Raw genomic sequence first — 23,885 nt, 5'->3', positions numbered from 1 at the left:
ATGAGAAGGAGAAGCTTATGGTCGTGGTGGAGACTCAACTGAGCAGAGTCTGTGCAGGCCCATTGGCTGCCTACCCAGTGGCCATCCTGCTCCCACCCACACTTCTTCTTTGTTAAAACCATGACTTCATTAAATATTGGACACCTATAAACTTCATAGACCCTCCTGCAGCCTCCCTTCCATGTATTAGTAAGTCTAAGTCAATTCTAGTCATTTCATTCCTCTGGCCAATGATTGCTTAGGGCTTGGGCATGAGCTGCCTCTTTGCCTGAGCCTGAACCACAGCTGTCCTCTGCACCTACCACACTGATGCGCTGGGCCAGGGACAGCTCCATCTCGATGGAGATGAGCTGTGAGGAGCTGGTGGCTGGGAAGATCAGGTTGTGGCAACAGGTTTTGTTCAGAAGGTTGTCCATCAGCTTGCCCTTGGCATTAGGACAGCCTGCCGGGCCCTTGTGCAACTGCCCCCACTGCAGCTGACAGCTATGAAGGGAGAGCCCAGAGGGCCAGGGAGCACAGGGACCCCGAGGGCCAGCTGAAGCAGTGAAGGTGCTGGCAGGCTTGGCTCTTTCTGGAAACTTCAAATGACATTCAAGACAGAGCTCAGCTCTATCCTGCCATGACATATCTTCCTCCTCCTCTTCCCTCGAGGAAAGAATGGCATCCCACGCCCCACACATCTGGTACAAAACTATCTCTTCCTGATCCCTCCCTTAGTTCATCCCAGTGGCCAACGGGTCTTATCTGTCCTCCCATCTTCACAGGTACAGGCATGTCGGTACCTCACCAGCCCTGCCCACCTATGGTCTCTCCACCCCACTCTGTCCCTGCCATCCACTGGCCAGGCGTGGTTGTTCACACTTGTAATTACAGCACTTTGGGAGGCCAAGGCGCTTGGATCACTTGGAGTCAGGAGTTCAAGACCAGCCTAGCCAATACGGTGAAACCCCGTCTCTACTAAACGTAAGAGAGTTCAATGGGTATGGTAGCGCACGTCTGTAATCTCAGCTACTTGGGAGGCTGGGGCAGGAGAATCACTCAAATCAAGGAGACAGAGGTTACAGTGAGCCAAGATCATGCTACTGCACTTCAACCTGGGCGACGGAACAAGACGCTGGGAAGAAAAAAACAAGAAACCACCTTTCTCACATATATGGTTTGCCAAGTATTTTTTTCCCAATATGCAGGTTGCCATTTCATTTTATTGATTGTTTCTCTTGCTGTGCAGAAGCTTTTCAGTTTGATGTAGTCCCATTTATTTAGTTTTACTTTAGTGCTTGAGTTTTTGCTGCAATATCTAAAAAATATATATATATATATTACCAAGGCCAATGTTCAGGAGCTTCCCCGCTAATCTTTTAGTTTTATCAATTCTGGTTGGTTTTTTTTTATTCTTGAGACAGACTGGCATGCAGTGGCACAATGATGACTCAATGAAGTCTCAATCTCCTGGGTGCAAGTGATCGTCCTGCCTCAGCCTCCCAAGTTGCTGGGACTATGGGCATGCAAGACCACACCTGGCTAGTTTTGCCCAGGCTGGTCTCAAACTCCAGGGCTCAACACTTCAGGTCTTAATAATTAAGTCTTTTATCAATTTTGAGTGGATTTTGTGTATAGTGAAAGATAAGGGCCTATTTTATACTTCTACATGTGGAAATCCAGTTTTCCCAATGCCATTGTAATTGCCCACTGGGTTCTTCCTGTTTGCAGCACAGACAAAACCACTTCACTGAGAACATGGTACTGCAGTAAGGAAAGAGTTTAATTAACTCAATGCCAGTCATATGGAAGGAATAGAGTTATCACTGAAATCAGTCTCCCCAAAGGCTCAGATATTAGGGATTTTCAAGGACTATATATATATATATATTTTTTTTTTTGAGACGGAGTTTCGCTCTTGTTACCCAGGCTGGAGTGCAATGGCGCGATCTCGGCTCACCGCAACCTCCGCCTCCTGGGTTCAGGCAATTCTCCTGCCTCAGCCTCCTGAGTAGCTGGGATTACAGGCACAAGCCACCATGCCCAGCTAATTTTTTGTATTTTTAGTAGAGACGGGGTTTCACCATGTTGACCAGAATGGTCTCGATCTCTGGACCTCGTGATCCACCCGCCTCGGCCTCCCAAAGTGCTGGGATTACAGGCTTGAGCCACCGCGCCCGGCCCTCAAGGACTATATTAACTGTTAACCAAAACATGAGCCAGTGACTGAAGCTAGTGCCTCCATCAGTAGAGCTTTTTTGAGCTAAAGTCTAATGATGCACCTGGAAAAAAAAAAAGTCACAGAAACGTCCATGACCTGCGCTTTGGAAAGAGGGTTTTGGGAACTCAATATTTAAGGGGAGAAGGCATGCAGGAGAGAAAAAAGGAAGCACTCCTGAAGCAGTGGTTACATTCTTATGAGGCTCTAATTAGTACTCAGTAAATCCTCATTTTACATAAGATAAGGTAAACATCTAAAAAGAGGGAGAAAAAGAGTCAATTACGCAGCCATCTCAGGATAGGCTGACAAGTGACTGATCTCATCTTGTTATTGTTCTGTACTTGGGAGGATAAGCCTATAATCCACATTGTCAGTGTGACAATTAACAGAACTCAGTTTTACATGCGAAACTGAAGTTACAGAGCCACGATTACAATTGGCATATGCTTGTTTTTTGTTATGGAGACAGAGTCTCGCTCAATCTCAGCTCACTGCAATCTTCGCCTCTGAGATTCAGGTGATTCCCCTGCCTCAGCCTCCCACGTAGCTGGGACAACAGGCACGCACCACCATGCCAGCCTAATCATTTGCATTTAGTAGATGGGTTTTCACCATGTGGGCCGGGAAGGTCTCCATCTCCTGACGTCATGATCCACCCACCTCGTCCTCCCGAAGTGCTGGGATTACAGGCCTGAGCCACTGCGCCCGGCCGACATATGCTTGCTTTATAGGGGAATATGGATCCTGAAAGATTTAGGAGTTAGCAAGGAGTGTCCCTATGAGCGATTTGTGAGGGTGGCCATATGGAGAGGTACGTGGCCTTTTGTGGAAGTGGGGACCTGGCTTATGTCTGATGGTATCGCACAGGGTTGTGAAATGGCAGCTATCTGTTTGGGGAGAAAAAATGGCAGCAGCGTTGTAGGACTCAGCTCCCAAGCTTACCTCTCTTCTCCCATTAGTGTAACAGATTTGGGGTTCCAAGACTTTATTTTCTTTTACACATTTAAAAACCTCCAATGAGGCCAGGTGAGGTGGCTCAGGCTTGTAGTCCCAGCACTGCAGAAGGCCGAGGCCGGTGGTTCATGAGGTCAGGAGACTGAGACCATCCAGGCCAACACGGTGAAACTCGTTTTTACTAAAATACAAAAAATTCACCAGGAGTAGTGGCGTGCACCTGTAGTCCTAGCCACTCAGGAGGCTGAAGCAGGGGAATCCCTTGAACTGGGAGGCGGAGGTTGCACTGAGCCGAGACTGCGCCACTGCACCCTAGACTGGGTGACAGAGCGTGACTCCATCTCAAAACAAACAAAAGAACAAAAAACAAAACTATAAACTCTAATGAAAGAGCAATGTGAAAGATAGAGGGCATTTCATAATGATGAGAGGGTGCAACAAAGGAATTCTAAATTTGTTTATGCCTGGTAACTAACTTATTAACCTTAAAATACACAGAACAAAACCTAACAAACAAAAAAGAGAAATAAGTTGATAATACTTGTGAGAAACTTTAATATCTCTCCGTCACTGAAAAACAGACAAAACATCAGTAAGGAAAGAGAATCTCTGAAGGATGCATGTAACACACTTGACCTAATTGAGACATGTGGTACACTAAACTGAATACACAGAATACATATTTTTCAAGTGCAGAAGCAATATTTATCAAAATCAATCATATTTTCCATCACTGAGAAAACAAATTCCAAAGAGTTTTAATTATACAAACATTTAATCACAGTGGAACAGTATGTTTTGAAATTAAGCAAAACACATTCAGTATGGTAAAGAAATAAATAAAGCCAAGGTTTGCTTTTTTGAAACACTAATAAAATTAATGCCCCCCAGCAAGATTAAAAAAGACAAGGCTGAGTGTGGTGGCTCAGGCCTGTAATCCCAGCACTTTGGGAGGCTAAGGTGGGAGGATCACAAGGTCAGGAATTTGAGACCAGTCTGGCCAACATAGTAAAATCCCATCTCCACTAAAAATACAAAATGTTAGCCAGGTGTGGTGGTACACGACTGTAATCCCAGCTACTCGGGAGACTCAGGCAAGAGAATCGAGAGAATCCTGGAGGCAGAGGTTGCAGTGAGTCAAGATCGTACCACTGTACTCCAGCCTGGCGACAGAGCAAGACTCTGTCTCAAAAAAAAAAAAAAAAGAAAAAAGAAAAAAGACACAAACTCTAACTGCAGACCTTATCAGTATTAAAAAGATAAGTGATTAGATGAACTTTGAAATCTGAGATAAAATGATAAAAAAGATAAATGATAAAAAATGATAAAATGATAAAGATATGGGGCCTTTTTGAAAATGACTAAGTTACAAGAGCTCTGCCCTCATGAATGTGACTAATGCCATTATAAAAGAAGCTTCAGAGAAAAAAAAATCATCAGCTAACTCTTTTGGCATTTATACCCTTAAAATTAATATACTCAAAATATATTAATGGTTAACAGTTAACTGTTAATATATCAAAATGGTTAACAGCAGCTGACATTATTCTTAATAGCTGAAGAATGAATGCATTCCCCCTACGTTTAAAATTTAAAAAAAATGGATGTTTCTGTTCTATCCAGTAGTACTGGGGTTTCTAGCCAGTGCAATAAGGAAAGCAGAAGAAATAAAACACATGGAAAATGGCAGAAAAAAGTAAAACTGTCTTTATTTGCAGATTATGTCATTGTTTACATAGAAAATCCCATGGAATTTACAAACATGCTGCCTGGCTAAATGTTAAAGGCATGCCCCACACATACTCAGAGGCCCTTGGCAAAAACTGGGAGGCACTGCTTCCCAGTGTTTAAGAAAATCTCTCCAACAGTTTTCTGACCACTAAGTGAACTGATCCAGAACTTCATTACAACAAAAAATAGACTTTACAGATTTAACTGAGAAATATAACTCAAACGATGCTAAATAATCACAGTAACAAAACTTGGAGCAAGTGGCAAATCTGATTTCCAGAGCTGCCACCTAATTTAAGGTGTCCAGTTTCCATCAAAATATATAATGAAGCATGCAAAGAAATAAGAATATATGGCCCCAAGAGGGAAAAGCAGTCAGTAGGGAACTGTTCTTGAGGAAATCTAGACATTGGACTGAATAGACAAAGTCTAAGTCAACTATTCTAAATCAGTTACTTCAAAGAGTTAAAGGAAACCATGTCAGAAGAACTATAGGAAAGTATAAGAGCAGTGTCTCACAAAATAGTAAATATTGGATCATGAAAAATAATCAGTACTAGGCTTAATACCTGGGTGATGAAATTATCTGTACAACAAACCCCCATGATACAAGTTTACCTATGTGACAAACCTGCACATGTACCCCTGAACTTAAAGTTTAAAGAAACAGAATGTTTTCTTAAAAAAGAACCAAATAGAAAATCTGGAGTGGACAACCACAATAACTGAAATGAAAAATTCACTAGATGGGCTAAACAGCAGAGTTTAAAAGTCAGAAAAAGAATTAGGAAACTTCAAGTTAGGTCAGTTGAAATTATATAATTATAGTAACAGAAAGAAAAAGGTAATGGTAAAAAACTTCCAAAATTTGATTTTTTAGAAACATCAAAAAGCTCAACAAATTCTGGAGAGGATAAACTCAAAGATACCTCACGATAAAAAATTTGATAGACCTAATATCATACAACGTATGTTCTCCAACCACAATGAAATAAAAATTAGAAAACGATGACAGAAGAAAAGCAGAGAAATTCATAAATATGTAGAAATTAAACACGTAACTCAAAGGACAGTAGTCAAACAAGAAATAATAAAGGAAATTAGAAAATATCTAGAGATGAAGAAAAAGAAAACACAAAACTTATGGGATGCAACTGAAGTAGTGCTTAGCATGAAATACACAGCTGTAAGCCTATATGAGGAATAAATTACCAAAATTTTATGACAAGGAAGTAAAAAAGTCCTTACATTTTATATAAAAATTAACTCCAGATGAATTAAAGATTTAAACCTAAGACCTAACATCATAAAAACTCTAGAAGAAAACCTAGGCAATACCATTCAGGACATAGATGTGGGCAAGGACTTCATGACTAAAACATCAAAAGCAATGGCAGCAAAAGCCAAAATAGACAAATGAGATCTTTAGGGAATCCATGAGCCCCACACAGTTGGGGCCAGAACGTAGGGATCCATGAGCCCCACATTGGGTACCAGAATGTAGAGAGCCAGCCCTACATCACCCATGGGTACCCTGAGTTTCATGGTGACAAAGGAATGAAAAAGACAGATTAAGAGAGTCAGTGGGACCAGGGGGCCATCACTTTATTACTTTGGAGGAGGCAGAAGCTCTACTTTGGAAGGCCCCAAGCTCTGATCATCCACTCTATTTACTGGAGTTACAATCACTTTGATCTACAGGGTAGGGGTGAAGTGATAGGGAGAGGGTGATGGTGGAGTTAATCAGTGAGCCAGAACTGGTGTATCATTCTAAAGACAGACAACAGCGGTGGTTTGAGAGTTTCACAAAACAAGAACATGTGGTTATCTTTAACTTATTACCTACGCGCAGCTGATGGAACTCGGACCTTACAAGGAGCCTACAAGTCTGACTATGTCATAGTGATATAAAGGGGTTTTACGTCCTTGAACACAAAGTTTATGGTAACAAAGCCTAGGTCACCCTGCACCAGAACATGAGGCATAGAGAGGCCTTCCTCCTCAGAGGCCTCCTGTGGCCTTCTGCAGTTTGTTGTTCCCTGTTTACATGTTACTCATAACCAATTTATATAGGCACTATGTAAGCGCTTTCTCCTTTGCTGCTTTTCCCAACAGGATCTAATTAAATTTAAGAGCTTCTGCACAGCTGAAGAAACAATCATTAGAGTGAACCGGCAACAAACAGAATGGGAAAAAAATTTTGCAATCCACCCATCTGACAAAGGGCTGATACCCAGAATCTACAAATAACCTAAACAAAAATACAAAAAAACAAAACAAAACAAAACAAAAAAACAAAAAAAAAACAACCTCATCATACCCTTTACCCAAAGGATATGAACAGACGCTTTTCAAAAGAAGACATTTATGCAGCCAACAAACATATGAAAAATCACTGGTAATTAGGGAAATGCAAATCAAAACCACAATGAGATACCATCTCATGCCCGTTAGAAGAGGGATCATTAAAAAAATCAGGAGACAACAGATGTTGGAGAGGATGTGGAGAAATAGGAATGCTTTTACACTGTTGGTGGAAGTGTAAATTAATTCAACCATTGTGGAAGACAGTGTGGCGATTACTCAAGGACCTAGAAACAGAAATACAATTTGACCCAGCAATCCCATTACTGGGTATATATTGAAAGGATTATAAATCATTATACTATAAGGACACATGCACACGAATGTTCACCGCAGCACTGTTTACCATAGCAAAGACTTGGAATCAACCCAAATGCCCATCGATGATAAGACTAGACAGGGAAAATGTGGCACATATACACCATGGAATACTATGCAGCCATAAAAAACAATTTGAGTTCATGTCCTTTGCAGGGACATGGATGATGTTGAAAACCATCATTCTCAGCAAACTAACACAAGAACAGAAAACCAAACCTGCATGTTCTCACTCATAAGTGGGTGCTGAACAATGAGAACACATGGACACAGGGAGGGGAACATCACACACCGGGGCCTGTCAGAGAGTGGAGGATAGGGGAGGGTTAGCAGGGGGTGGGGGATTGGGGAGGGATAACATTAGGAGAAATGTCTAATGTAGATGACAGGTGGGGGATGGATGCAGCAAACCACCATGGCATGTGTTTACCTATGTAACAAACCTGCACATTCTGCACATGTACCCCTGCCTGAACTTAAATTTAAAAAAAAAACCACGTAAAAAAGAAAGGTCAACTTAACTCAAAACAAACAGAAGGAAGGAAACAGTAAAACAGTAAAGATCAGAGTGGAAGTAAATAGATTGGAGAATAGAAAAATGTAGAGAAAAATCAACAAAATAACGCTTTGTACTTTGTAAAGATTCGGAGAATTGACAAACTTACAGTTAGACTCACCAAGAAAAGGAGAGAGAGCAAAAAGAGAGAAGGAAGGGGAGAGACAGATGGAGAGAGACAAAATATTCAATTACTGCAACTGGAAATAAAAGTGAGGACTTTATTACTGACCTTAGACAAATAAAAGGGTTATTGAGGAAATAAAATTAACAATTGTCTAACAACAAATTAGAAAACATAGATGAAATGAAAAAATTCCTAGACTCACAAACTACCAGAGCTGACTAAGTAACAGATATCTGAATCATACAACTATTTTATGTAAGTTTGGCAGGTTTTTTTGGGATTAAAAAATGATATAATCATTCCATTCTTAAGGATGTAGCCAAGAACAATATAAGCCTATGTTCATACAAAGATTCCTATATTAACGTTCACTGCAACTTTATTTTATAGCCAGAAAGTGGAAACAACCCAAATTGCTATCAACAAGTGAATGGATGTGTTATATTCATACTTATTATTAAGCAATAAAAAAGGAATAAATCATTAATCAATGCTACAATATAGAGATTAATCTGAAAATAATTATGCTGAATGAGAGAAGACAAAAAAAGTACAAATAATGCATGATTTCATTTTTATACAGTTTTAGAAATGCAAAATTTCAGAGAAAGCAGGTAGCAGGAGTAAATTTAAGACAGTGAGGCAGATTATGAGTTAACTTAAAATGAGATGTCAGAAAGGCAATTGGATATGACTTTGAGATTCAGAGTAAGACTTCCTTGGAGATGACAAGTTGAGAATCATCAATTTATGGATTGCATTTAAATCTATTCACTTGAGAAAAGCGACATCTGCAACACGGAAGACTAGGATACTCCCAGTCCACACCACCCACAGATGTATTATAAAATAAAAAATAATAATAAAAAAACTGAAAGTGGCTAAAATAACTTGAGAGGAATTCTGAAAAACAGACCATGTGTTCAGTAACCAAGTAAAAGTAAATGACCAGTCAAGAAAACCACGTAAATGTAAATGACTAGTCTTCCACATTCTTTGTTTTTTGTTACTCATTACCCATCCCCACATATGCTTCACCCTCTACTATCCTAGCCAGCCTCTGATAACCATCTTTCTACTCTTCTTCTCTATTAGTTCACTGTTTTTATTTGTACATCTCACAAATAAATGAGAAAATGTGAAGTCTGTCTTACTGTGCCTGGTGTATTAGTTCATTTTCACACTGCTATAAAGAACTACCTGAGACTGGGTAATTTATAAAGAAAAGAGGTTCAATTGACTCACAGTTCCACATGGCCTGTGCAGGCCACCGGAAACTTAACAATCATGGTGGAAAGCAAAGGGGAAGCAAGGGATGTCTTACATGGTGGCAAGAGAGAAAGAGAATGAGGAAAGTGCTACACTTTTAAACTATCAGATCTCATGAGAACTCACTCACTATCCTAAGAACAGCACGGGGGAAATCTGCTGCCATAATCTAATCACCTTTCACCAGATCCCTCCCCTGACACATGGGAAGAGGGTCCCCTGGCCCAAAGCAGGTCCAGAAATGCTGTCCAAGAGCCTAGCCCTAGACTCAGGGACCCCAAGAGCCTACTTTTTGCTCTGCCACCCTGTGGCCAAGCTGGTACCTAAGATGCAAGATGAAGTTCCCTTTAATTTTCCCTCTGTTTTTCTCAGACATCAGGAGTCTTTTGCCATAGCCATCACCGCTGCAAATATGCTGGGTTACCCCTGAAGCCAGCATGTCTAGGAGCCCAAGGCCCATAGTTTGATATCACTGCTGTTTATTCTGGACCCTAAGGCTCTTAGTCAGCAGAAGATAAATCCTGCCATGATGGGGCCTTTCCTTCAAGGCAGTAGGTTCCCTTTTGGCCCAAGGTATGTCCAGGAATATAGTCCTAAGAGTTAGGGCCTGGACTGGGAGCCTCACAACTCTACCCAATGCTGTATAACAGATAAATGAAACAAAGTAGAAGAATGAAAAAAACTACCACATAAAAATCAATTGCTAGGATGGCTACATCAGGGACTGGAAAAAAAAAATCATTTCCATACACTACCACTGAAGAATCTGAAAAAGAAAGCAAGAAAATAACTTTATAGAAAATAATAAAGTATTTATAATAAATACAATCAAGGATGTAAAGACTAATACATTGAAAACTATAAAACATTGCTGATACAAATTAAAGAAGATATACATAAATGGAAAGACAACTTTGCTCATGAATTGGAAAAGGTAACATTGTTAAGATGTCAATACAACCCAAAGTATTCATCCCTATCCAAATTCCAAAAGTTTTTTTTCCAGAAATAGAAAAAAGTATAAAAAATTCCTATGAAATTCAAGGGACCCTGAGTAGCCAAAATAATCTTGATGAAGAACAAAGTTGTATGCCTCATATTTTCTGATTTCAAATTTTACTGCAAAGCTATAATAATCACATTAGTGTGGTTCTGGCACGAAAATACACACATATACCAATGGAATATAGCAGAGACTCCAAAAATAAATCATCATATTTATTTTTGACACAGGCACTAACATTCAATGAGGAAAGGACTGTGTATTAAACTATTTGGGATTCTATAACAAAATAACTTGGACCAGGCAATTTGTAAACAACATGATTTATTCCTCACAGTTCTACAGCCTGAGGAGTCCAAGATCGAGACATCAGCATACTCAGTGTCTGACGAGGGCCTATTCCTCATAGATGGCACCTTCTATGTGTTGTGTTCTCACATGGCAGAATGGGCAAACAGGCTTCTTTATGCCTTTTTTTTTAAAGACAGTCTCCCTCTGTCACCCAAGACGGAGGGCAGTGGTGCTATCCCAGCTCACTGCAACCTCTGCCTCCCAGATTCTAAGCAATTCTCCTGTCTCAGGCTCCAGAGAAGCTGACATTACAGGCACACATCACCAAGCCCAGTTAATTTTGTATTTTTGGTAGAGACGTGATTTCACCATGTTGGCCAGGCTAGTCTCAAGCTCCTGACCTCAGGTGATCCACCCACCTCAGCCTCCCAAAATACTGGAATTACAGGAGTGAGCCACTGCTCCCGGCCTCAGCCTCTTTTATAAAGGAACAAATCCCATGTATGAGGATGAAACTTTTATGACCTAACTAATCACCTCTCCAAGGTCCCACTTCTTTTTTTTTTTTGAGATGGAGTTTCACTCTTGTTACCCAGGCTGGAGTGCAATGGCGCAATCTCGGCTCACCGCAACCTCCGCCTCCTGGGTTCAGGCAATTCTCCTGCCTCAGCCTCCTGAGTAGCTGGGATTACAGGCACCTGCCACCACGCCCAGCTAATTTTTTGTATTTTTAGTAGAGGCGGGGTTTCACCATGTTGACCAGGATGGTCTCGATCTCTCGACCTCGTGATCCACCCGCCTCGGCCTCCCAAAGTGCTGGGATTACAGGCTTGAGCCACCGCGCCCGGCCGGTCCCACTTCTTAATACCATTATCAAGGGGGTTAGGGTTTAACATATAAACTTTAGGGAAACAAAAACATACAGACAAAGCAGACAGTCTTTTGAACAAAAGTGATCCTGCATAAACTGGATATCTATATGCCAAAAAGTTAGATGCTTACCTTACACCGTATACAAAAAATTAACTCAAATTGGATCAAAGAGGTAAATGCAACAGCTAATAGTACTAAAGTCTTAGAGGAAAACAGAATGGAAAGGTTCGTAACATTGCATTTGGCAAAGCTTTCTTAGATGAAACACCAAAAACACAGGCAACTACATTGAAAGTAGATAAATTACACTTATTTGAAATTTAAAACTATTTTGCATCGAAGAGTATTTTCAAAAGAGTGGAAAGGCAATCCACAGAATAAAAGAAAATATTTGCATGTCTTATGTCTGATATTTATAAATATATTCTAAGATACAGATTATATTAAAGAATTATATTCTACATTCTAAGATATAGATTATGTATGTTAAAGAATTATTTATATATATTTCAATTTCTAGATCCTTGAGGAATCACCACACTGTCTTCCACAATGGTTGAACTAATTTACACTCTCACCAACAGTGTAAAAGTGTTCCTATTTCTCCACATCCTCTCCAGCATCCATTGTCTCAATTTTTTTAATGATCGCCATTCTAACTGGCGTGATATGGTAACTCAATGTGGTTTTGATTTGCATTTCTCTAATGACCAGTGCCGAGGAGCATTTTTTCATATGTTTGCTGGCCTCATAAATGTCTTCTTTTGAAAAGTGTCCATTCGGATCTTTCATCCACTTTTTGACGGGGTTGTTTTTTTCTTGTATATTTGACCTAGCAATCCCAATACTGGGTATATACCCAAAGGATTATAAATCGATCTATTATAAAGACACATGCACATATATGTTCACTGCAGCCCTGTTTACAATAGCAGAGACTTGGAACCAACCCAAATGCCTATTGAAGATAGACTAAAGAAAATGTGGCACATATACACCATGGAATACTATGCAGTCATAAAAAAGAATGAGTTCATGTTCTTTGCAGGGACGTGGATGAAGCCAGAAACCATCATTCTTATTATGAGAGAGATACCTAATGTTGGTGGCAAGGAGATGGAGGCAGCAAACCACCATGGCATGTGTATACCTATGTAACAAGCCTGTAAGATCAGATCTGCAAGATCCTTTTCCAAATAGTTATTCACAGCTAACTGCCCATCAGGCCAAGGTCCCCAGGCTTTCAGAGACTTCTCCACTATGAAATACACTCCAGGCCCCACCCCGGCCACCAGCCACCCACCACTGGCCATATCTTTGCCACTGCCTTGCTGGAACAAGTACACCCCTGAGAATTAAGGGGCTCTCCCACAGACACTCTCCCACCGTAAGCAGATTCAGGGTAGTGGGGAAGATATCGAACTACTTCTAGATGGGAGGAGGGGCATCTTCTGCCAAAAACTAGCTGCCAATCAGTCTTCAACAAGACTTTACTCCTGAGTCTGAGGGGTGAGCGTAAGAGTGGCCGGAGCATCCACATGACATGCCTGGCAACTGCACCAATGAAGAGCTCATCCACCATTAGAATCACAAGGCAAAAACAAAAACAAAAAAACAAAAAAAAAGAACTGCAAGGCACGCAACCCCTCCCACCGCCTCACTTCAGCATCTGTGGGGGCTGTAACCTTTCTTGCTCTTGGGCCCCTCTGCTCCTTTCCCTGAGACAGCCAGAGTCCTACCTGCTTATGGGGCCACTTCAGCCTCTCCTCTGGGGTCCTGATCTTGGGCTTGAAGCCTCTCTGGGGGTCTCTACGGTGCTTTGTCTCAGGAGGAAGGTTCAGTGACTTGGGCCTCGTTTTGTGCCTCCTGGGGCTGCAGCTGGCCTTGTTGGGCGGGCAGGCAGGCCAGCCTCTGCAGAATCCCTGGCCTCACTGGCGCTAGTGATGCTGGTCATGCTCAGGTTCATGTTGATCTCGGCCATGATCTGGTTGATGTCCTCCTCCTGGTCCTCCAGGTCCCCATCCCCACACCTCAGGTGGTAGAGGGAGGCACTGGTGCTCCCATTGGCCTCCATGGGGTAGCAATCCCAGTAGCCCTGTTTGCTGGGACAGTAGTGGCCATCTTCTTCCTGGTCATGGGCCTCCAGGACAGAGGGCTCATCCTCCAGGATGGGCAGGTGGCCGTCCGAGTAATCCTGGCTTCCCTCTGCCCCATGGCGGTAAGGGTGCAGTTCTGCCCAGTCTGCCCTCCGCCCACTCCTCCACCGCCTCCTGGAACTCATCAGTGTCCACAGGGTGCATGCCGTGGGCCAGGTACTCCTCCCAGTTGTAGTCCATGCCCTCCAGGTAGCTGTCATCCTCGCGGCAGTAGCAGATATATAGGTGATGCCCTCTTCCTCAGGCAAGCTCTTGTCGCAGTCTTCCTCTTCAGAGGTGTTATTCACATAGTAGGAGCTGGAGTCCCCATCGCGGCTGTGGTAGCAGCACTCCTGCTCCTTGGGCATGAAGATCTCTGGCCACAGGGCAGCCAGCTCCTGGCCCTCGGGCACACAGCCCTCCTAGGGCAGCTCCACGTCCTCGCTCCTGGCCATGGGAGACAGGGCCTGGCCTCACCCTGTGGTCCAACATGCTGCTCCCCACGCTCACACTTCCGGTGGGCCATGGTGGGCACCCACACAGCCATCATCACCCGGAGCAGCCACTGTAGGGGGAACATTGGGAAGGACAGAGTCAAAACCTCACAAAGCCTGGCCACACATGGGATCACTCACCCCCATGGCGCCTCCCACCACATTCTCCCACAGCAACGTGAATAACGACGGCTGAAGATTTTCACCGCAGCATCTTTTAAAAAACTGGAAATGACCTAAGTACTCGTAAATAAAAGAATGGTTAAATAAATGATGGCAGAGTTTGCACGCTGCAAGAGTTGACGGCATTTTTAAAGAGGCAGGACAAAACACACTACAGTGAGGGATCTTAAAGGCCTGTTTTGGAGGGAAAATGACAAGTGAGCTACAGCAAGCGCACGTGTGTAGATCCCAGTTCCAGCTCTGTCAAGATGGCTAGAGAACATACACACAATCCCCAGCCCATGCACAGACACAAAGGCACACAGAAAGGGGGAGCCCCAAATGGCCTATCAGCCATGTCCTCTGGGGAGTGGAGGGGAGGGGAAACAGGTAGGAGCAGAGGGGCTGTGCACATTTTACTTTATTAAAGATGTATGTACTGGTTGAGTGTTTTACAAAAACACACCGATTGTTATAATCAGCATCATAATGAAACTGACCTACACACCTTTGAGGGTCTCTCTTCTAGCTGGGGAGATGTCAGAACTGAGACAAAATGTCCCATGGGGAAGGGCAGACACCAAGGGAAGGAAGTGGGTCTTCCTGCACCAGCTGCTGCTCTGGGCATCAGGGAAGGTGGCAAACAGGCCAGTTTCCTCCGGGAAAGCAACCAGTGGAGCAAAGGGGCCAGCCTCCCAGGCGATCCAAACATGAGCACTCCACAGGGCACAGCCAGAGACACCCAAAACACAGGAGGGGGTGCTGACCCAAGGGAAGGCAGGACCAGGGGATGTGCCAGCCAGCACAGCCGGGGCGCACAGACGAGCAGTATTAATTTGGGAAAAACTAAATTGTTTGGTTTCATTGGAGTAGTTTGAATGCAAAACGAGTAGTTTGCATGCAAAGGTGTGTAGCAGGGGTGTGTGGTGTGTGCATGAGATACAGTGTGTGTGGTGTGGGAAGTAGGAAGTGTGTGCTGTGTGTGTGTATGGTGGCAAGGAGTCCTGGAGAGTGTGGTAAGCGTGTGTAGTGTACTGTGTATGGTGTGTGGTATGTGGTGTGTGTGATATGAATGTGATAGTGTGTGGAATATGATACAGTGTGGAAGGGTTGAGTGTGTACATATGCTTTATGTGTATGGTGTAGTGTTTGTGGTGTATGGTATGTATGGGGTGTGTGTAACTGTGTGGTTGTATGAGGTGTGTATAGTATATGTGGTGTGTATGGGATGTGTGTCGTGTACATGAGGTGTGTATGGTGTGTATGTATGATATTGTGTGTGCGGTATCTGTGTAGTGTGAGTAAGTTGTCTGGTGGAATGTGGTGTGTTGTACAGGTGATGTAATATGTAGGTCAAGTGTGGTTTGCTGTGTATGTGGTATTTATGAAGTGTCTGTGTGTGTGTGTGGCATGTATGGGGTGTGTGGTGTGTATTAAATGTATGTGGTGTATGTATGGTATTATGCAGTGAGTGTGGTATGTGTGTTGTGTGTATATAAGGTGTGTGTGGTGTGTATGGGGTATATGTGTAGTGTGTGGCACGTGTGAAAAGTGCATGATGTGTATAAGTGCGTGGTGTGTGTGAGGTAGGCATGGTATACACATGATGTGTGTGAGGGTTACATGCATGTTGTGTGTATCGGGTATGTGTGTGGTGAGTGTGGCATATATGGGTTCAATATGTGCAGTGTGTGAGGTGGGCATGGTGTATATGTATTGTGCAGTGTATGGTGTGTGTGAGGTGGGTATAATATGTGTGTGGTGTCTGTGATGTATATGTGTTCAGTGCATGGTGTGTATGAGGTGGGCATGGAATATACGCAGTGTGTGTGAGGTGGTTATAATATGCATGTGGTGTGTATGGGGTATGTGTGTGAGGCGGGTATGATATATCTGTTGTGTATGGTGGATATGATACATGTGTGGTGTGTGTGAGGTGGGCATGATATGTGTGTGGTGTGTGTGAGGTGGGTGTATGTGTTGTGTATGGTGGGTATGATACGTGTGTGGTGTGTGTGAGGTGGGTATGTGTGCGGTGTGTGTGAGATGGGTATGATGTGTGGTGTATATGGGTTAAATGTGTGGTGTATGTGACGTGGGCAAGGCATATATATGGTGTGTCGTGTGTGAGGTGGGTATACGTGTGTGGCGTCTGTGTGGTGTATATGCAGTGTGTGTGGTGTGTGTGAGGTATGATACGTGTGTGGTGTGTATGTAGTGTATATGGGTTAAGTCTGTGGTGTGTGAGAGGTGGGTATGATATGTGTGTAGTGTATGTGAGGTGGGTATGACATGGGTGTGGTGTATGTGTAACATATATGGGTTAAGTGTGGTGTGTGTGAGGTGGGTATGTGTGCGTGCAGTTTGTATGCTATATATGGGTAAGTGTGTGGCATATGTGAGGTGGGCACGGTATATATGTGGTGTGTTAAGTGGGTATGTGTTGTGTGTGGCATGTATGGGGTACGTGTGTGAGGTGGGAATGATGTGTGTGTGGTGTATATGGGTTCAATATGTGCAGTGTGTGAGGTGGGCATGGTGTATATGTGGTGTGTGGTATGAGGTGGCTATGTTATGTGTATGGTGTGTGTGTGAGGTAGGTATGATATGCATGTACTGCGTATGGGATATGTGTGTGAGGTGGGAATAATGTGTATGTGGTGTCTATGGGTTAAATGTCTGGGGTGTGTGAAGTGGGCATGGTGTATATGTGGTGTGGGGTGGTTACATGTATGGTGTGTATGAGATAGGTATAATAGGTATGTGCTGTGTATGGGGTATGTGTGTGAGGGGGGTGTAATGTATGTGGTGTGGATATGACGTGTGTGGTGTGTGTTGTACATGGTTAAGTGTGTGGTGTGTGTGAGGTGGGCATGGTATGCATGCTGTATGTGGTATACATGGGTTAAGTGTGTGGTATGGGTGAGGTAGGCATGGTATGTATGTGGTGTGTATGTGCGTGTATGTGTGGCATGTATGGGGTATGTGTGTGAGGTGCATATGGTATGTGTATGGGGTATGTGTGAGAAGTGGGTATGATACATGTGTGGTGTATGAGATGGGTATGATATGTGTACGGTGTGTGTGAGGTGGGCATGGTATGTGTGCTGTGTGTGGTATCTACGGGTTAAATGTGTGGTGTGTGTGAGGTAGCCATGGTATATACGTAGTATGTGAGGTGTGTATGTGTGTCGTGTGTGGCATGTATGGGGTATATGTGTGAGGTGGGTGATATGTGTAAGGGGTATGTGTGTGAGGTGGGAATGACGTGCGTGGTGTATATGGGTTAAATGTTGGGGTGTGACAGGTGGGCATGGTTTATAAGTGTTACGTACTGTGTGAGGTGTGTGTATGATATGTGTGTTGTGTGTAGTGTGTGTGAGGTGAATATGATAGGTTCCTGGTGTGTCAGGTGGGTATGATATGTGTATGGTGTATGTGAGGTGGTTATAGTATGTCTGTGGTTATAGTATAGTATACATATGTGCTGTATCCATACAAATTCAATGTGTGGGGTGTGTAAGGTGGGCATCGTGTATAATGTAGTGCATGGTGTGTGAGGTGGGTGTAAGTGTGTTGTGTATGGTGTGTATGGGGTATGGGTGTGGTATCTATGAGGTGGGCATGGTACATATGTAGTGTGTGGTGTGTGAGGTGGGTAGATATGTTTGTTGTGTGTGGTGTGTATGGGTTATGAGTGTGGTATGTGTGCAGTGGGCATGGTATGTGTGTGCTGTATGTACATATGCGCACACATGCATACCTGTGCACTGCAGATGACAGGCAGGCCAGCAGCCCGGGACACACAGTGGTGACCAGCTCTGCCAAGGCAGAGCTCTGGGCGGGAGTGGCCAGGCACCTGGCAGCTCAGGATCTTGGATGCACTAAGAGCCTAGGAAGAGAGAACTAGCTGTGTCACCATCTCCACCCAAGTTCATCACTAACATGAACCTGTAAGATGCACTGAAACTGTTCCACTTCTGATTAGAACCAGAAACACTCCAGATGGGCTCAGCGCAGCCAAGGGGGGACTGTCTTACAAGGCCACAGTGTGGGGTGGGCGAATGAATCACGGAGGCAGCTACCTTTTGTTTTTTCAAATGCGAAACATTCTGAAAGGCTTAAGCAACACGTATTTAATTTAAAAGCTCAATTGAGATGAAGAAAGAAAAAGAATATATGCTCAGCTCCAGAGACATGCAAATGAGACTGGGGGACAGAGGGAAGATCGATCAATTACTTCCATGATCCCTGAACAGCAGCAGCGGGTCTGAGCATCTTATCTCCACCAAGCAGGCCAGCAGGCGAGCCAGATGCCACGTCATCTTGTGCACACCCCAGACACCATCCCCAAAAGCAGGCAAATGACTATCTCATTTGTTCAGGGATGGCAAAATGGTGCAGGGTTGGTAGCCGTGTTTTCTTCCCAGCAAGACCTAACTGCTGTCATCTTTCTCTGGGACCCAGCCTCGTGAATAGAGTAGATAGGTGGCCAGCAGAACCCAAACTGTTCTGCCCACAGGCTCCTCCCTACAGACCACACCTCAGTGCAACACAGTTTCCAAATCCAAGACGCAGAATCCATGAACAGAAAACCTTCTGCTCCAGAAGGCACTTACAGGAAGTGAATATTAAAATCAAGTATTTTTACATTTTTCCTAACATAATCAGTGTTTCTTATTGCAAATACTAAAAGATGTTTACCATTTATAACCAGAAATACTGTTTCTCATAAAAACCAATAAAATGTAAATCATTCAGTGACCCATCTTTCTGGAAAAGAGTAACACTATATGAAATTGAGGTATTGCCCCTAAAACCAAGATGATGGGCCCTGAAACTCTAAATATTTGAATTGTTAACTAACTTCATATCAAGCGCCTTTAATAAAAACGATGTCAAGCAGACACACTATTAGAACTGATTGGAAAATCAAATTTCAAACTGACACAGCTGTATCAAAAAAAAAAAAAATGAAGAGAGAAAAATCGCCTCATTGCTTTTTAGAATTTTCAAAGATGATGTTAAACCCAGCCACGGTTCTGATGTCTAGGAAAGCAACTACTGTGGTACAAAAGGACGAGGGTTAAATGAGATCAGTGAGAGCTCGCTTTCCCAACTAACCCAGGCAGTGAGAGTGCAGGCTTTCAGCATAGCCCAGGGTTCCCGGAATTGAAAATTCCATCAATGCTTCCATGGGTGGGAAAGGCTGGGATCTTCATTCCTATGACACAAGACCCTGAAGGTTGCTGAAAAATGCTAGTCCCATCTGACTGGGGCAGCATTTTCATTTATTGCACACCATTAAGGTTGGGGTTTCGTTGGTTTGGTTTCGTGTGGTGTGGTGTGGTGTGGTTTGGTTTGTAGAGACAGAATCTTGCTCTGTTCCCCAGGCTGGAGAGCAGTGGGGCAATCTCAGATCACTGCAAACTCTGCTTCCTATGTTCAATCAATTCTCCTGCCTCAGCCTCCCGAGTAGCTGGGATTACAGGTCTGTGCCAGCACACCTGGCTAATTTTTGTTTTTGTTTTTTTTTTTTTTTTTTTTTTTTTTTTAAGTAAAGATGGGGTTTCATCACATTGGCCAGGCTGGTCTTGAACTCCTGACCTCAAGCGATCCACATGCCTCCGCCTCCCAAAGTGTTGGGATTACAGGCATGGGCCACCACACCTGGCTACCATTAGATTTTGGCAGGAATCCTTGTGCTAGATGCCATTTCCCCACCAATCACTGAGCACTAATTATTTCCTGCCCCTGGCGCTGCTGGATACTTTAGGGCAAGCTGTTGTCCCTGCCCACCCACCTAAGGACAGAAACCTCCAACTCTGCCTTGCCAGGTAAACTGACCAGTGTGTCTGAGATGGTGAGTCCTTTGTTATACACGGTCCTCAAAAAAAATGAGACAATTCTTTCACGTACACCAAAGTAAGCAAATGCTGAAAGAGCTTATAATGAAACGTCGCATTCCCCAGTCTGGACTCAGCAACTCCGCTGGCCAACCTTGTCATTATTTCTGATTTTAATTCTACTGGTGGCTATTTTTCACCTCTCTAAATATTTTTAAAACTCTCTTTCTGGGTGTCACCCTTGGATAATATTTATTGGCATCTCAGTATGAGAGGTGAGCTTGGCAGGCCACAAACTCCCAGGCTCTGGTCCAAGTAACCAGATAATCACATCAGCTACTGCAGCCACAGTCACACAGAGGGGCTTTCCATTCTTAGCAAACCTGGGGTCAAAGAGGTCCTTCCAAGAGCTCTCACCTAACTCTGGGGACACAGAAGCATCCATCAGAAGACCGGTGGTCACAAAGCCTTCAGGATGGATACAGGCTCTTTTCTTCACTTTATAAAGCCCCAGATAGGCTGGCACTAACACGGCATGTCACTGTCACACTTTGAGGGCAGGAACTGGCTCCTGCTCCAGGTTGCATCCTCTGCTTCCAGCACCAGCCAATCTGCTCCATGCAGGATGAGCAGGTAGCTTCAGGCGGTCCATCCAACCCTCACAAAGGGTAGAGGAGCAGAGAGTATGAGCAGCCAAGATGAAGTCCTCATAGGCTTCTTTGATTCTTTCTACTATGTGAGATATTCTCCATACCTGAGGGATGAACAGCAAAGAAGACGTCCTCTACCCATACAATGGGGACAGTAATCAGCCCTAAGAAGGAAGGAAATTCTGATGCATGCTACAACACAGATGGGGCTTGAAGACATCATGCAAAGTGAAAGAAAGCCAGTTGCAAAAAGACAAATGACTGTATGATTCCACTCAGATGTGGCACCTAGAGTCATCAAACTCACAGAGACAGAAAGTAGAGGCTGGGCGCGGTGGCTCATGCCTGTAATCCCAGCACTTTGGGAGGCCGAGGCCGGTAGATCGCCTGAGGTCAAGAGTTCGAGACTAGCCTGACCAACATGGTGAAACCCCATCTCTACTAAAAATACAAAAAATTAGCCCAGTGTGGTGGCAGGCACCTGTAATCCCAGCTACTCGGGAGGCTAAGGCAGGAGAACCACTTGAACCCTGGAGCCAGAGGTTGCGGTGAGCTGAGATCACACCGTTGCACTCCAGCCTGGGCAACAAGAGCAAGACTCCACCTCAAAAAAATGTAAAGAGAGACAGTAGAATGGTGGCTGCCAGGGGTTGGGGGGAGACAGAAGGAAGAGTTTCACCTCCTTCCAGCATTCAGTCCACCCCATCTCTACTGTTCACACAAACTCACACCCCATGGGACTCAGCCTGCAGCTTCTCCCAGCCTAGGAGCCCAGGAGCCGGATAGTGGGGAGAGGCACAGACCTCCCTTCCTAACAAATGAGAGGGAAGACACAGTGCCCCATCACTAGTGCCATCACCCAGTCCCAGCTTAGCCATGGAGCCCACTCCAAGGGACCCCCCTGCCAGTGCCGCTAGCACCCACCGAGGGAGGGCTGTCAGCACACAGTCACAAGCTCCAGCTTTATCCACTCATGCCCTGGACACTGCTCAGAGCCCCAGCAGGTTCCATGTTCATGTCACCCTAGCCCTCCTGCCCAAGAGATCCTAAGTTCAGGAGACCCTCTCCAAGCCCAGGCTGCAGGGGAAGGCAGCCCCCAGTGTCACCTAGGAGTGAGTGCAGAGGAAAGGGCATCCTGGATGCTTCAGACTGGGAAACACAGATTCTATCTCCTACATAGTGGCCACACCTCCTGGGAGAGGAGAAACTCCTGCCTCATCTCAATGGAGAGACCCTGACCCAGAGACCTGAGAAAAAGCCACCTGTGCCAGGCACGGTGGTTCAAGCCTGTAATCCCAGCACTCTGGGAGGCCAAGGCGGGTGGATCACGAGGTCAAGAGATTGAGACCATCCTGTCAACAAGGTGAAACCCCGTCACCACTAAAAATAAAAAAAATTAGCTGGGCATGGTGGCGCGTGCCTGTAATCCCAGCTACTCAGGAGGCGGAGACAGGAGAATTGCCCGAACCCAGGAGGCAGAGGTTGCGGTGAGCCGAGATCGCGCCATTGCACTCCAGCCTGGGTAACAACAGCGAAATCCGTATCAAAAAAAAAAAAAAAAAAAAAAGCCACCTGCAGGCTCCCAGCACCTACCAAGCTGCACCTCAGGAAAACTTGCCCTGCTTCAACCTGCAAAGCCCTCACGTTCTAATTTCTAGAACCTCTGTCCTTTCTCAAAGATGTCGGAAAATAGAAAAAAAACAAAACAAAACAAAACAACAACAACAAAAAGAGGCACAGGAGGTTGAAGAGGCCAAAAGCAGTTTAGCGCCCCTCCCCAAAAAGTGCCAAACACCTGATACGGAGTTCGGGGTGCTTGACCCTCCATGTGCCCATTTAGGAGCTGACTGTGCTCAACCAAGATTTAGGTCTGGTCTCTGCCAGGTGTTATCTAAACAGATCTGAAAAAATAAACTTTCCTCTTTCCAGTAAATACTAAGTTAACACTGGCAGGCCCCTCTAAGGCTCTGCTCTCCACTGGGGTCCCGAAGGGCAGGCCCCTCGCAGGTGTCCTCACCCTCATCCTCCCTCCGCATCGGGCCAGGAAAAAAGTTCGCCCAGGCCTGGGCACACGGAGGCCCACTGCCCAGTCCGTAGAGCCCTGCTGGGGGACCGGGAGCCTCAATGCTCTTCTTCACCATCTGCGGTCAGACCTCCCGCCAGCAGCCTTGCCAGGCAGTGCCTGACGTGGGATCAGGTCCACGCCGCGCCCCCAATCCGGAGCCTGGAGCCCAGGAGCAACGCGGTGTTTAATTGAGTTTTCCCCTCTAGGCCTTATTATAAAGGGAAAGGGAAGAAGATGAAGATCTGGACTTGGAATTCCCCGGGGGCAGCAAACCCATAGGCGACCCCTGCCAATCTGGCAGGCCCTGAGAGGGCGCCCGAGCACCCCTAGAGAGTGCCTCTTGCCGGCGCCCGGTGGCCCTTTGCTGTGGTACCCGCTGCCCAGAATGCGAAAGCCGACTCCTGGACCCCGCTGCACCCGCCCGCCGGTCGTAGGAGGGGGAAGGGGCCGCCCGAGAGGAGTGGGGCCACCAGGCTGCACCCCCAGATCCCAGCAGTTAGCAGTAAGCAGCCCCGCAGCCCGCGGCCCCGCCGAGTCCAGAGCGCAAGGCTCGGCGCGCTGTGGCCGCAGGTTGCGCGCCACCGCCATCTCCTCTGGGTACGCACCCGTCTACCTCGCGGGTAGAGCCAGCCCCCGGACCCTCCAGCTAAGACGCCCATCGCCGCTCGCTCGGTCCGGGAAGCCCAGCTCCTGACTAACCCGCGCGGAGCCACACACCACAACTAGCAACTGCCCAGCCCGGCAACTGCCAACGGCCCCCAAGCTAAACGGCGGCCCGCGCGCCCCGGAAGCGGAGTACGGCAAGTCCGCAGGGCCGCCTCCACCCTGCGCACGCGCACTCACCTGC

At 45.1% G+C, this 23,885-nt stretch overlaps 1 protein-coding gene across 2 annotated transcripts in view; it reads right to left on the bottom strand.

The window, feature by feature from the left end:
* Positions 1-23,635, bottom strand: part of LOC120360973 (uncharacterized) — a 123,768-nt gene extending 100,133 nt beyond the window's left edge. Inside the window, exons 1-2 of one of the 2 annotated variants that reach the window (XR_012516288.1) lie at positions 20,741-23,632; positions 13,426-14,386 (exon numbers count right to left, since the gene is read on the bottom strand). The gene's annotated coding sequence lies outside the window, so the exon portion shown is untranslated. Of the gene's footprint in view, positions 1-13,425; positions 14,387-20,740 lie in introns of both variants that reach the window. The other variant, XM_074393878.1, reaches the window with a different exon arrangement.
* Between the last annotated feature and the right edge of the window lie 250 nt (positions 23,636-23,885).

Source organism: Saimiri boliviensis, chromosome 2 (genome assembly GCF_048565385.1).
Source record: "Saimiri boliviensis isolate mSaiBol1 chromosome 2, mSaiBol1.pri, whole genome shotgun sequence".
NCBI classification, from domain to species: domain Eukaryota; kingdom Metazoa; phylum Chordata; class Mammalia; order Primates; family Cebidae; genus Saimiri; species Saimiri boliviensis.
The sequence above is the reverse complement of the archived record's forward strand: the minus strand, read 5'-3'. Positions and strand labels throughout refer to the sequence as shown.